The sequence below is a fragment of the Gracilinanus agilis genome, chromosome 3 (genome assembly GCF_016433145.1).
Source record: "Gracilinanus agilis isolate LMUSP501 chromosome 3, AgileGrace, whole genome shotgun sequence".
Classification (NCBI taxonomy): domain Eukaryota; kingdom Metazoa; phylum Chordata; class Mammalia; order Didelphimorphia; family Didelphidae; genus Gracilinanus; species Gracilinanus agilis.
The window spans coordinates 159,829,275-159,844,609 of NC_058132.1; positions in this window are offsets into that span (position 1 = coordinate 159,829,275).

Sequence of the window (15,335 nt, forward strand, 5' to 3'; positions counted from 1 at the left end):
AATTTTTATTTTATTTTAATTACAAATTTCCATATACTTTTTTTGTTATATGATCCATATTGTCTCTTTCTCTTCTTCCCTCCCTCATCCTGAAGCTGATTATTCATTTTGGTAAGTGAATAATAATATAAAACCAAATCCCCCAAACATATACCCAAGTAAACAAATGATAAATCATATGTTTTCATCTGCATTTCTACACCAACAGTTATTTCTCTGGAGGTACATAGCATTCTTTTGCATAAGTCCTTTAGAATTGTCCTGGATCACCGTATTTCTGTTAATAGCAAAGTCTATCACATTTGATTGTCCCACAATATTGCAATTCCCGTGTATAATGTTCTCCTGGTTCTGCTTATTTCACTCGGCATCAGATGAACTTAATTCTAATCTGTATTGGTCAATGTAGTGCTGAGCATGTACATTGAGACAAACAGAATTTGATGTAGCAATATATTAAGTTCAAAATAAAAATAAGAGGGAATAGGGAGAAACATGAGTATGTTTTGAAAGGGAGGATAAAATTGGGGAGGAAACTTTCAAAGAGCAGAGGGAGACTAGCAAAATAAAATAAAAACAATGTAAAAGAGGAAATTTGGAGGGGGGGGGCTGTAAAAGAGAATATTAGTCCAAAAAGGGAAAGAAAAGGATGCCAGTGGAGAATGCTCCCTTGGGCGAAAACATGTATGTTCTCATGAGAGTCTGCAGCAAGAGACAGACACTTTATAATAGGTTTAGTTTATGTAATATTTGCAAATTAAGAGATGACCTTCTTCAAGAAAGAACTGTACTTTTCTAGGCAGCTTCCCAAGAGGGAAAATCTACGAGTTCCTAACGGCAACCAGAGTGGCAGGGATGACCTATTTGTTTTAATTTTTATTTTGAATTATTTTCCCATAGTTACATTTCATGATCTTTCCCTCTCCCCCAAACCCCACTAGACCCCTTAGCCAATGCAAATTCCACTGGGTTTTACATGTATCATTGATTAAGACCTAATTCCATATTATTAATAGTTGGACTAGAGTTATCATTTAGTGTCTATATCCCCAATAATATTCCCATCAGACCATGTGTTCAAGCAATTGTTTTTCTTCTGTGTTTCTCCTCCCACAGTTCTTCCTTTGAATGTGCCTAGTTTTCTTTCTCATAAGTCCCTCAGCCTTGCTCTGGATTCTTGCATTGCTGCTAGTAGAGAAGTCTGTTATGTTCGATTGTATCACAGTGCATCAGTCTCTGTGTACAACGTTCTCCTGGATCTGCTCCTTTCACTCTGCATCTATTCCTGTAAGTCATTCCAGTTCACATGGAATTCCTCCAGTTCTTTATTCCTTTGAGCACAATAGTATTCCATCACCAACAGATACCACAATTTGTTCAGCCATTCCCCAATTGAAGGACATTTTCTCATTTTCCAATTTTTTGCCACTACAAAGAGCATGGCTATAAATATTTTTGTACAAATCATTTTTCCTTATCATCTCTTTGGGATATAAACCAAGCAGTGCTATGGCTTGATCAAAAGGCAGATAGTCTTTTAAAGCCCTTTGAACATAGTTCCAAATTGCCATCCAGAATGGTTGGATGAGTTCACAACTCCACCAAAAATGCATTAGTGTCCCAATTTTGCCACATCCCCTCCAACATTCATTACTCTCCCCTTCTCTCATTTTAGTCAATCTGCTGGGTGTGAGGTGATACCTCGGAGTTGTTTTGATTTGCATTTCTCCAATTATTAGAGATTTAGAACACTTTCTCATGTGCGTATTGATAGTTTTGATTTTTTTTATCTGAAAATTGCCTGTTTATGTCATCTATCAATTGGGGAATGGCTTGATTTTTTATACAATTGATTTAGCTCCTTGTAAATTTGAGTAATTAGACCTTTGTCAGAGTTTTTTGTTATAAAGATTTTTTCCCAATTTGTCCTTCTAATTTTGGTAGCATTGGTTTTGTCTGTACACAACCTTTTTAGTTTAGTGTAGTCAAAATTATTTATTTTATATTTTGTAATTTTTTCTAACTCTTGCTTGGTTTTAAAATCTTTCCTTTCCCAGAGATCTGACAAGTATACTATTCTGTGCTCATCTAATTTACTTATAGTTTCCTTCTTTATATTCAAGTCATTCACCCATTATGAGTATATCTTGGTATAGGGTGTGAGATGTTGATCTAGACCCAATCTCTCCTATATTGTTTTCCAATTTTCCTAGCAGTTTTTGTAAATAGTGGGTTTTTGTCCCCAAAGGTTCTTTGGGTTTATCGTAAACTGTCTTGCTGAGGTCACTCACCCCTAGTCTATTCCACAGATCCTCCCTTCTGTCTCTTCGCCAGTACCATATTGTTTCGATGACTACTGCTTTATAGTACAGTTTAAGATCTGGTATTGCTATGCCACCTTCCTTCATATTTTTTGTCTTTATTTCCCTTGATATTCTTGACCTTTTGTTCTTTCAAATGAACTTTGTTATAGTTTTTTTTAATTTAGTAAAAAAGTTTTTTGGTAGTTTGATAAGTATAGCACTAAATAATTAAATTAATTTGGGTAGGATGGTCATTTTTATTATATTAGCTCTTCCTACCATGAGCACTCAATGTTTTTCCAATTGTTTAGATCTAGTTTTAATTGTGTGGAAAGGGTTTCATAGTTGTGTTTGTATAATTCCTGTGTTTATTTTGGCAGATAGGTTACTAAGTATTTAATCTTGTCTAGGGTGATTTTAAATGGAATTTCTCTTTCTAACTCTTGCTTCTGCAACCCATTGGAAATATATAGAAATGCTGATGATTTATGTGCATTTATTTTGTAGCCTGCAACTTTGCTAAAGTTGTTGATTATTTCCACTAGCTTTTTAGTTGACTCTCTAGGATTTTTAAGTAGACCATCATATCATCTGCAAAGAGTGATAGCTTAATCTTCTCATTGCCTATTTTAATACCTTCAATTTCTTTTTCTTCTCATTGCTACTGTGTGTGTTTCTAGTACAATGTAAATAATAGTGGTGACAATGGGCATCCTTGTTTCACTCCTGATCTTATTGGGAATGCTTCTAATTTATCCCCATTGCAAATGATGTTTGTTGATTGTTTTAGATATATAATGTTTATTATTTTTAGGAAAGGCCCTTTTATTCCTATACTTCTTAGTGTTTTCAGTAGGAATGGATGTTATATTTTGTCAAAGGCTTTTTCAGCATCTATTGAGATAATCATGTGATTTTTGTTGGTTTGCTTGTTGATATGGTCTATTATGTGAATGGTTTTCCTAATGTTGAGCCATCCTTGCATTCCTGATATAAATCCCACCTGATCATAATGAATAACCCTCGTGATCACTTGCTGGAGTCTTTTTGCTAGTATTCAGTAGGGATGACCTATTAACCAGAGATAAGATAACATAGCTATAGGCTTGAAGACTGATTGTGGTAAGGAAAGATGGTAGGGCCTTTTCTAATAATTTGAGGGAGATTAACTCCTATGATTCTGCTGCACAAATGCTTCCTCCATCCAACATAGCTCCCTCATGAATTGATAATTTAAATAGTTATAGCACACATAAAAGATGGATGGTTTAAGATCAACAAAAGAAATAATATAGAAATTGACTAGAAGAAAACTGAAACATGTTATTTCAGAAGCTTTATCCCCACAGAGACTAGAGAAGGAACAAATAAGAGCACAGTCATAAATCAGAATAAAAATTTATTTAATTTACTCTAAATTAATCAGAAAATAAATTTCAAAATAGCATGGAAGGGAAAATAAACCATTTGGGAGATCAAGCAAAAACTTCTTTAAAAAGAGCACAGTAAACTAATATTGCTAAAAATAAAAGGTTAGAGAAGAAGGAAGATTTTCAACCATTTACTTAACCTGTAAGGGAAAGGGAAGGAAAAAAATTGGGTGAAAAATCAGATGACCGGTTTGCAATGTTTTGTGAAAATTTGAGCTGGCCCATGAGAATTTCGAATGGGTTTCACAAGAAATTTTGCTGGGTTCACTCCCTCCCTCAAAACCAAGGTATTGGTAGTTTAGCATAAGGTCATTTTTATGACAACTATTAATATCTACACTAAATAGACTACTCTATTTGACCCCTCCTTTCCATCCTCCCCCAACCCGATCCTAAGATACCAACCAATTGCCTCCTTAGTTACTGAATCTCTATAATACTTAATTTAATTTTGAGGAATTGCCCAGTATAGGCTTTCCTTTTCCTTTTCCTTGTGTTTCTAAACCTTCTAAAGTATGTCATTTGTATGATGAGGCCAAATTGCCTATAAGACTATTTATAAATTCATAAAAGACTGACCAGGAGATAAGCCAAGGGTTCCCTGGATAATCACTAATAAAATATTCCCTTAATCTCAAGGAGAGATCGGAGCTGAAATTTTACTGGTAGATGGTACAAGACTTTTACTCTATCAGTAAAAATAAACAAGAACAATGTATCTTCTAGTTGCATTTTTTATAAAATTTATTTTGCTAAAGATGTGCTGCTCAATTAATCACTCAATCAATAATTATTGGTTGCCTTCTAGATGGTAGTTCTATGCTCGGCACTGGGGATACAAGGACAAAAATTAAATTGTCCCTACCCTCAAGGAGCTTATGTGCTATCATGAGAAACAATACAGGCATAAAAAAACATGTAAAAATGTACACAAAGTAGGGGCAGGTAGGAAGCTCAATGGATAGAGAGCTGGAAGATGGAGGGCCTTGGTTCAATCTGGCCTCAGGCACTTCCTAGCTGTGTGACTTTGGGAAGTCTATTTGGGAAGGCTTTGGCAAGCCATTGCCTAGTCATCTCCACTCTTCTTTCTTAGAACCAATGGTATGGATTCTAAAACAGAGGGTAAAGGTTTTAAAAAAGGCACATGAAATGAATACAAATTAATTGGAAGGGCACTAGTAACGAGGGTCATCAAGCACTGACTTCATGAACAGAGTTTTCAGGGAATAGGGGATTCTTAGAGGTTACAGCAGTGAGATGGAAATGAATTCTCAGCCTGGGGAAGGGTCAGTGCAAAGTTACTGAGGTGGAGATTGTAGTATTTGAGAAAGAGCAAGGAGGTCATTATAGCTGGATTATAAAGTGCTAGAAAGAAAATAATGTATAATAAAATTGGAAAGGGAGCTTATCATCATCATCAATACAATCATAAAAATATTTCTTGGTGAGATTGGAAGTTCACTTGATTGTATCGATTATGTCCAGAGTATTGGGTATAAGCACAGACAGGACAGAAATTCTCTATTCTATGTACTTTTAGGGACTCTTCACCTGCTCTACAAATTGCCTTCTTCAACGAATTAGAATTCTTTTTAATGGAACTGAAGCCTTTTGTTCTATGGCTGGAAAGAAGGCTTACAATATCTACATCCCTGAGAGAAGTAACACTTTCATTCAGAAAGAGTGAAATGACCATATTAGACCTTAAGAGATTTGGTAGAAAGAAGTAGAGAAACTATTTTATGTCAAAGAGTATCTAACAGTGTTAGAAAATAAGATTATTCAGAGAGGAAAAAGGAAGAGGAGGCTAGGGCCATAGAAAGCAAACTTTGCTTATTTCACAGTTTTCTTTCAGGCTAGCCTTCTCTTTAATTTTTCAAAGAGGACTAGAATAGTTGCTCAATGGATTCTTCCTAAACTTACTTGTAAATATCAAAGTCTTGAGGCCTATTTTCCAACTTTCTATGACTCTTCTGTGTTCCATCAGCATAGATACAACACAAATAGGATAACCAACTATCAAATTCCTACAGTATACAGGGCACAGTGCTAGGCACTGGAAGACAAACAGAATTTGGAGAAGACTTAGTTCCAGCCTTCATGGAGCTGATTATTGTCTAGAAGAGAAGACAGAATTATCAATAGCTGTGGAAACATCATCTTTTTTTCATTTTATGCCTCCCTTAAAGCAGCCTGAGTAATAAAGGTTGCTTTAATTGATGCATTTTGAACTTGGGGTTCAATAAACACATCACACCCAAACTTCTGTTTATCCATGTCTTCTCCATCTCATACAGTTCATTCCTTAAATGCAATGATCTATTTTTACTAAATTTCAGTCTCATTAGAGTGTCCCATCTTTCTAGACCTTTGAGATCTTTTTTTTAAAAAGTCTGATTTTTGCCATCTAATATGTTAGCTATCCTTTTCACAAGGATATCATAAGAAACTTTGTCAAGTGCCTTGCTGAAATCCAATTACATATGGCATCCTGCTAATTTACCAGCATGTTAACCACGTCAAGAAAAGCAATGGGTTTCAGCTGGCATGACTTGGACTTGATGAAGCCATCCTGGCTCCTTGAGAATTACCATTTTCTTATCTAAATGCTCACAAATTATGTTTTTAATAAGATCTATAAAATTTTACCAGGATACTATCAAACATATTGGCTTCTAGTTTTTAGAGTTTGCTCTTTGCTCTTCTGAAAATTATGACATTCTCCCCTTCCCATTCTAGTCACACTTCTTTCATTTGCCTTGATTTTCCAAAGATTACCAGCAGTTGGCTTAGCTATTCCATCTCAGTTATTTCTGAATGTTGGCATGCCATTCGTCTGGGCCTGATGAGGGAGACTCTCTTAGGATGCGCAGAGCTCTCTTTCTATCTTCTCACTTAGCTTGGGTTTCAATTTCCTGCTCTCTACTTTGGATCTATCTTTTCCACTCCAAAGGTTATCTTTCCCTTGGCAGAGAAAATATATGCAAAATAAGAAGACTGTAGTGGATGTCGCAGATCTCCCTGGTCACATTTGTACAGAGAATGGAGAGCTGATTGCACCGTTTTGTACTTTAAGGAGGGTTGTTCTCTCTAAATGTTCTAATGATGAGTACAATTTGTATTACTGTTAGCGTTATTAATCCTGAATCACTAACTAGGCGGAAGGTGGCAGTGGGAAGGGAACAATCTTTACCCTTATATATATACTGCAAAATGTACAAAGGAGGGGTCAGATTTGTGGCTTTTCTACTGAGCAATGTTCAAATGGCTGGGGTGAGGGGAAGGGCTGAAGTCTGAATTCCACTGCTGTTCTTAAAATTTCTGTACTTAGGCAACAAAGGAGAGGTATAAGATGGAAGCAGTTAAGCTAAAGGGGAACTGACTTCTTCTGTAATACTCACTGATGACATAGCATCCACACCACAGGGTTAGCCAATCTTGCATAATTTCCTATAATAGTAAGATGAGAAGAATGAGGCAATTCTTATTAATTAATTATTCATCTCATTCTTATCTTTTTTCAATGGAGTTCATCTAATAAAGGTAGTTGGATAAGTTGCTCTCTTACTGATATATGTATATATATATATGTATATATATATATTTCTATTCAATGTTCTGTGAACTATTGCACAAATGAATAAAATAACTGCTTTTTTGGAAAATTGAGTAAAAGTCTTTGCATGTTAGCTCCTCTTCCTTAGGCTAACCAAAAGTATCCATGGGATAAAGCTCAAGTCAAAGACAAGATGACAGAGATGATGCATGCCCCATCCTGTTTCCAAGTGGTTTTGAATTTTTTTTGGGGGGGGCTAGGTCTTTATATTTTGAAAGTTTAAAAAAAATTCTACCTAGTTTGGGGTTTATATTACTATTTGGTATGTTGTTAACTATTAAAAATGCTCTTAAATTTTTATGGAAAAATAATATGTCTGTGATGGTAGGCAACAATTTGGTCTGCAATAATGATCTAGTTCCAGTACAATTTATTTATTGAATTATTATTTTTAATAACTCTTACTTAATCTTAATCAATACTGCGTATTGGCTCCAAGGCAGAAGAGTGGTAAGGGGTAAGCAATGGGAGGTAAGTGACTTGCCTAGGGTCACACAGCTGGGAAGTGTCTGAGGCCAGATTTGAATCTTGGACCTCCCATCTCTAGGCCTGGCTCTCAATATACTGAGCCACCTGGCTGCCCTCTATTTGTTGAATTCTTAAGGATATTTTGAGTTCTGAGATGCAGTGGATAGAGTACTGGGCCTGGAGTCAGGAAGACTCATAAGACTCTTGAGTTTAAATCTGGTTTACTAGTTATGTGACCCTGGGAAAGTCACTTAACCATTTAACCCCACAACCAGCCTCATTTTCCTCATCTGTGAAATGAGCTGGAGAAGGAAATGGCAAAGCACTCTCATATCTTTGCCAAGAAAACCCCAAGAGGGGTGACAAAGAGTTTGACCGAACCGAAACCACTGAACAGAAGCTGTTAAAGAAAGTGAGCTTCTAATGGATAAGTCTGGCCACCAAGGCATGTTTTGCTATGTATAGTACTAGTGATAAATTTTTGCAAACTACAATGATGTTCCTGTTTCTAATGTTCCCTTGCATCATCTGAATTTATAAATAAATTTGGATTCTTTATGGATCCCCTTTCCAAGATTTCTGTTGGTGAAAACCTGATCCTGAAGTGCTAACATAAACCTCTCTATATCTATAAATAAATTTGCATGATGTGGTCATTTTCAACACTTATTTTTTACTGTTTTGTTGTTTATTCAATTTATGCAGATGGAGGATCTTTTAGTTCTACTTTTTTCCAAACTCTTACTTTCTGTCTTAGAATCAATACTAGGTTCCAAGGCAGAAGAATGGTAAGGGCTGGGCAATTGGGTGAAGTGACTTACCAGGAATCACACAGTTAGGAACTGTCTGAGTTTAAATTTGAATCCAGGACCCAGGCCTGGCTTCTATCTGCTGAGCCACCTAGCTGTCCCCTTTTAGCTCCACTTTTGCCTCTGAGTCATTTCATAGACTCCACTCAGAAGTAACAATCTTTGGTTACATTGGACAATTCTAGGTGTATTAATTTATTGCCAGAAATTATCATTGTCATCATCACCATTGCTATTATTATCTCATGCTTCTATTTTTCAATGAAGTTCAAAGAGGAAAGCATCCTGGAACAAGTTACTATCTTGTTATTCTTTATTTCCAGTGTTCTACAGATTATTGCCTAAGTGGATAAAATAACCCCATTTTAAAAATGCAGTTATACATTTTAAACAGTTTATTGGAATGAAAAGTATTAAGGTTTAAACTGATCCACTGTAGACTCACTAAAAGCATCCTCAGGATATCTTCCAAAAATAGGTAAGAGAACAGGAATGCTATTCACTTCATCCTGCTTGCATATAGTTTTTATCTTCTTGGCTTGGTTTATTATGTATGTATCTATTATTACTTTATAATTATTATCTTATTCTCATCTTTTTAATGGGATTTAAATATAAATGACCTTGTGACAACTCACTATATTATTATTTTATGTTCAATGTGTTTAGGGATTGTTTCATAGGTAAACAAATTAACTATTTGCATCAAATAAAAATATTAGAAAATAAGTTCATCCTCTATAAGTCCACTGAATGCATCCTTTGTATGACTCTGGTAGCAAACAGAACAACAGGAAAGATTTACTCCTCATCCTAGTCCCACCCAGTTTTAGTCTCTCCTTAGTCAAGTCTTTATACTTTTAAATCATGTTGCTCCTGGTAACTAGTAGGTTATACTTATTTGGATGAATTATTAAATTTTTACTTATCAATATGTATCCAGGCCATTATTCAGTTTGGGATAATACTCTATTTCTAGCATAATATACATTGACTGAAATCTCTAGGAGATTTTGAGGTCTTGTATTTATAGCGTGGGGGTTTGTCTTTCTTTGGTCCATGATCGAGGTCAGCAAGGTGCTGTTGTGGATGTTGCTAGACCTAGAGTCAAGAAGACTCATCTTCTAAAGCTTGAATATAGCCTCAGACACTTAGGAACTGTGTGACTCTGGGCAAGTCACTTCATTTTTGCCTCAGTTTTCTCATTTATAAAGTGAGTCGGAGAAGGAAATGTCAAACCACTCTAGTATCTTTGCCAGGAAAACCCCCAAATGGGGTCACCAAGAGTCAGATGTGACTGAAATGACTCAATAACAATAATGAAGTCCATGAAAGATAGCTTCTAATGTACAATTTTGGCCACCAAAAAACATAACAACAATAACAACAACTTTAGTCATCATGGTTTAGTAGATGAATGGCCAAGTTAAGGTTTAAAAAGACCCAAGTTCAAACTCTGCCTCTGACACAGTCTAGTTGTGGAACCACAGGCAACTCTCGGAGCCCAGGAAACTGTCTAAGCTTATATATTGTAGATGAATTGCTGCATTAATGAAGTCAAATCCCTTCAGAAATGAAAGTACACACCGAAGAACGACAATAAAATATTACAATTATTGATGTTAGTGGTGACTGGTGACTTTTAGGACTAGAGTTTTCCTCATTCCTTTTGAATCCAAGAAAAATTTCTGCATAGGGAAAAAAAAACCCTGGAAGGCTTTACTTCCTCCCCTTCTCCCAAGTTTTATTCTTTCTTCCTTTATCTTTAAGCTCACACTTTTTGGGGGGAACTCCAAAAGGAGAAGCTGTATACTTTTCACTCCAAGGGAATCAGTTCCTGAACCTCTCTCAGTTTACCACTGTCATCAAGTTGCAATTGGATTTTTCTTGATTCTTTAGTTTACACATCCCTCCATTAAGGAGGGAAATGAACTAATGAAAATAAATGTAATTTTAAAAGCCAGAAAATTATTAGAAAGGGAGGGAATCAAGATTGACTTATCCTAGTAGAAACTAGAGGTAGAAACACTTGCCTGGAGTCACATAGCCAGGTTGTATCAGAGGTAAAAATCCAAGTTTTTCCCTCTCCAAAGCCTATTCTCTATCTACCAAGTCATACTTCTTTTAATATTGAAAAAAAGGCCACGAATAAATGTTAACGCATCTAGGGTACCTAAAGCATGTTTGAGGGTCTGGAGATTTGTTTAGGAACATTCATCCATGAGGAAATTTTAATACTTTTGTTCTTTTTTTTCCATTTTATAATCTCTTATGAAGTCAGTGCTAGTGCAGAAGAACTCTGGGAGAATTCCTCAGAGACCAGTTAAAACCAAAAAGCAACCCTCAATCTATAAGAACAGGTCCATAAATTTAGTAATGGGAGTGAATCAGACTCTCTTTTTTCTCCTTTTCTCTCTCCTTTGGTCCTCTCAACCAATTACAGTGCTCAGAGACTGACAAAGCATACAATTGGGAGTACATGTAGTAGATAATGGCTAATTCCCCTTACTAATCTCTTCCTTAGAATCTACTGGAAATAGACAATTGGTTTAATGCCACCTCCCACATTGGAGATGGCTATTCCTCTATAAAAAGGCAAATCTGGGAATGAGTCTTTACTGCTATCTTTCCTCCAACCTTCTCTGAAGTGATCTAAAACTGTTCAACAACTTGCAGTAATCCTCTTTTCCAGTTTTCATCACTTCTAGGTTGATTGTAAAGATAATAAAACTCATTTGGATACTGTTTTTGGATATGGACTCTTTCCTTTTCATGTCCTAGTGTAGATGATGACTTAAAAAGGTCTTAAAGACTTTAAAAAAAAAGGCTTAAAAAAGAATTAAAAGACAAAGACTTTTTAAAAATTGCAAAATCACTTATTTGTGATTTTAAGAAAAAAGGCGATGTTTAAAAAAATCATTCATTGGATTCAACATGTCTCTGTCAAGAGGTGGGGAACATAACTCATGATCAGTCTCCTGGAGGTATTATTGGTAATTACATTGATCACTTATTAAGTCTGTCATAATTGCTTTCTTTTACTATGATGTGGTCATTGTATAAATTCTATAACTGTTTGGTTTTAGTCACTTCACTCTTCACTAGTTTTCCCAGGTTTCTCTGAATCTGTCTCTTTTATCATTTCTTTTGGCACTCCCTTCTTAAAATGCTCCAGGGGGTTCCTATTGCCCCCAGGAGCAAATACAAAATGCTCCCTTGGCATTGAAAGTCCTTTATAACCTAGATTCCTCCTACCTACCTTTCTAGTCTTCTTGTACCTTATTTCCTGATATGTCCTTTTTGAGCCTTTTTCAACACTGGCCTCCTGACTGTTCCATGGACAAGAAACTCCATCTCATGGCTCTGGGCATTTTCTCTGGCTGTCCTCCCATGCCTGGAATGCTCTCTCTCTCTCCTCTTCTAACTACTGACCCCACTGGCTTCCTTTAAGTCCTAACTAAAATCCCACCTCCTATGGGAAGCCTTTCCCAACACTTCTTAATAGTCTCTTCCTTCTGTTAATTATTTCCTATTTATTCCATATGTACCTTTCCTTGTATATATATTTGATTGCATGTTACTTTCTTTATTAGATTGTAAGTTCTTTGAGGGCAGGGACTGTCTTTTGCCTCTTTTTGTATCTCTAGTACTTAGCACAGTGACTGCCTCATAGTAGATGCTTAATAAATGTCTATTCATTGGTTGGAGAGGCATTTGATGCGAAATATAGGTTATAATATAGAGGGGAAAGATTTATCATCTCACCTATCCGTTTTAAGGAAAAACCCTCAAAACTCAGAGAACTAGCCCTAGTGACTGATTAATCTCAGGAAATGTTGCAAAGATATCCATAGAATATTCCTTTCCATCTTATAGAGGAAGATATTGTGTGCACATAAAAGCATATATACATTCCTTTGTCCTAATTTTGGGATAGAAGCACAACTAGCTTATAGGAAATTAGGAAATGTAAGAGGTAGAGGTGAGAAGGAAAGGCATTTCAGACAAATTGGAGGAGAGCCTATGCAAAGGCACAGAACTTAGAAACAGAACAAGGTGAGAGAGAAGTAACAAGAACACCAGATTGGCTGGGCCAAAGACCAAGTGAGCACGGAGCAAGTTATTACTGTTTAATAAGATTTAATAGGTAAGTTAGATTGGGAAGGCTTTTAAATGATGCCTATGTGGGATTATTTGATGGTGCCAAATGCCTGGGGCCTGAACCTCCCATTTACCTCAATCACTCAAAACCTTCTCAAGAAACTTTATGTTTTTATTTGGCTTGTAGGAAATGATGTAGGAAACTCTTAGGAGCTTATGGCCTTATTGAGAGTCAAAGAGGCCCTTGAGAAGAGGGAGTTCTGATCGACTAAAGGAAACAGTGACAACTGGCATTTATGTGGTCACTGATTCCCACTACAGTTATTATTGTCTCTATCTATTTATGACATAGGTATATCTATATGTGTTTATATATTATATCTTTATATTATTAGCCACATATATTTACATGTAAGATAAATAAGAATTATAGTTATTTTTGTCCCTATTTTATAGATGAGCAAACTGAGGACAAGGGAAGTCTTCTTGAGTCTAACACCATATATTATATCATGGTGTTTCTTAAGGAATGAGGCACTGGTGTCTTGGATATGGTGTTCCTGTTACAGATTTTTTACAATAGCCCTAAGGCAATGTTTGGTGAGAGTCCACAAAAGGAATATTCTTTGTCAAACAAAGCCACTTTTCCGGATTTGAGGTCTGTTGGTCACCATCCTCCTGGTAAATGGGAGGAATAGAAATAAAGAGACAGGCAACCAAGGAGGAGGACAGAACCTTTAGTTTACAATGCAGAGCAACTGAAGAAAAATCAGCCTACTTCACATTTTTTCCCCTGGTGGGCTGGTCCAGTTATTGGTGCCCTGAAAAAAAGTCAATGGGTTCCTAAGTGGAGAGAATAGACCAGATTGGGAGAAGGAAGGCATGCGGGAGGGGAGGGGAGAGTGGGTGGGAGAAGGGCAGATATTATGCACATCTTGACCCAGACTCATATTGGAGGAGGATGAGCCCCACCTACCTGTGGGTTTACATCACAGGGTCTCCATTTCCACCACAGAATGCCCCAGCTGCCTTGCCTCTGGGTATCCACCAAACTCAGACCAGACCTGTGGTCAAAGAATGGCAGACTTCATGGAATTTGCCATCCCTCCCTCTTTCCCTCAACTCTCTTCTTCAGGTTGCTAGCCTTGGGATAAGGATCAGCCAGTTTTGTTTTGCCATAACACTTGTGACCATAGTAACAGTGTGTGATATCACTGGAAAAGTGATTTCTAGAACTGCAGAGAGAAGTAGAGAAAGCAATGGAGAGGGGGAATAGAAAGAATCCATTATATCCCTGATCTCCAAGGTGTCTCATACACACATGTCCTTTCTCTCAGGTGCATGTATTATCAGAGCTTGTAGTTGGGCTTAGTAAATCCAGATGTTCTTTAAATATCTTGAATTTGTCTGGCCCCACACACAAACCCTTCTTCATTTTTTTAAGCTATTCTGACATATATTTGGAACAACCTCATACAATAATCCTTTCTCCATCATAGAACAAATGTGGATCTAGGGCTTATCTTGGGATGGAGGGGGTTAATGGAAGAGACATTAATGGAAGAGAAGGGTCAATTCCCTTTTCTCTTGCCTGCCGCTCCTTGGCTGCTGCCTGGGTAAGCTTGATTTGCTATCTAAAGCACCTCATGAGACCTCCCTCTGTCTTTTCTTAGAAACAGGAAGTTGTTTTGGGCCAAGTACAAATGAATTGGAGCACCAGAAACCTGAGTTTACTTCCAAGCACATAGCCCCAGAGGCAGTGGGTTTAAGCCCTGGCAATTCCAGATTTTCCCCAGCTCATCCTTAAACAGACAGGATGACTCTCAGCTCTGGCTTCAGCCTTTCTAATTGAACTCACTCTAGGAGGCAAGTGCAAGTTATAAAATCATGGAAAGACTTTCAACAGATTCTTCTTCATCACTTGAAAAATGACTCAAGTTGAAATTATTCACTTGGTATTTTCGTCAACACTGTAACCTTTTCATCAGACAGACAATAATTAGGCACCTGATTGAAAATGCCTCTGACTTCTTGTTTAGACAGTTATTTTGACTTGGAGAGAATGGGACATAATGATGAGCTGTTCTCTCTGTTGTTACCATCCTAGAAGGTGGCAGAACCATGGTAGCAGGGGGGAAGAATATTCTCTGGAACAAAGTGAGCATTTTGGACTTTTTGTTTGCTGTGACTGCTTTGTGCGTATTTCAGGTACCTTGATTGCCTGTCTTTGGTGATAATAGTCACTTAATTTATAGCCATCATAAACTGAGGCAAAACCCTTTTGGTGTTGGGTAGTTTATAAGTTTTTTAAATCATTGTAAATAGCTATACACTTGAATAGAAATTTCAAATAATACAATAATGCGAACAAGCATTTAAGGACTTCATTTTCAGGTCATTATGGCTGCAGCTATTAGATTGAACCTCTTTCCCTTCAACTTTTCCTCCCATCAGTCAGAGGAGAATGAGAAGTAAAATGGTTGGATGCGTACAGAGGAGCTGGGGCTTTTCCTAGGAAGATTCTTCAGAAGCAGAGGGAGGACAAATGTTATGGAATGGATTCTGGTAGAGTCACCAAGCTAAGTCTTCTGGTATGTCTCATTATATC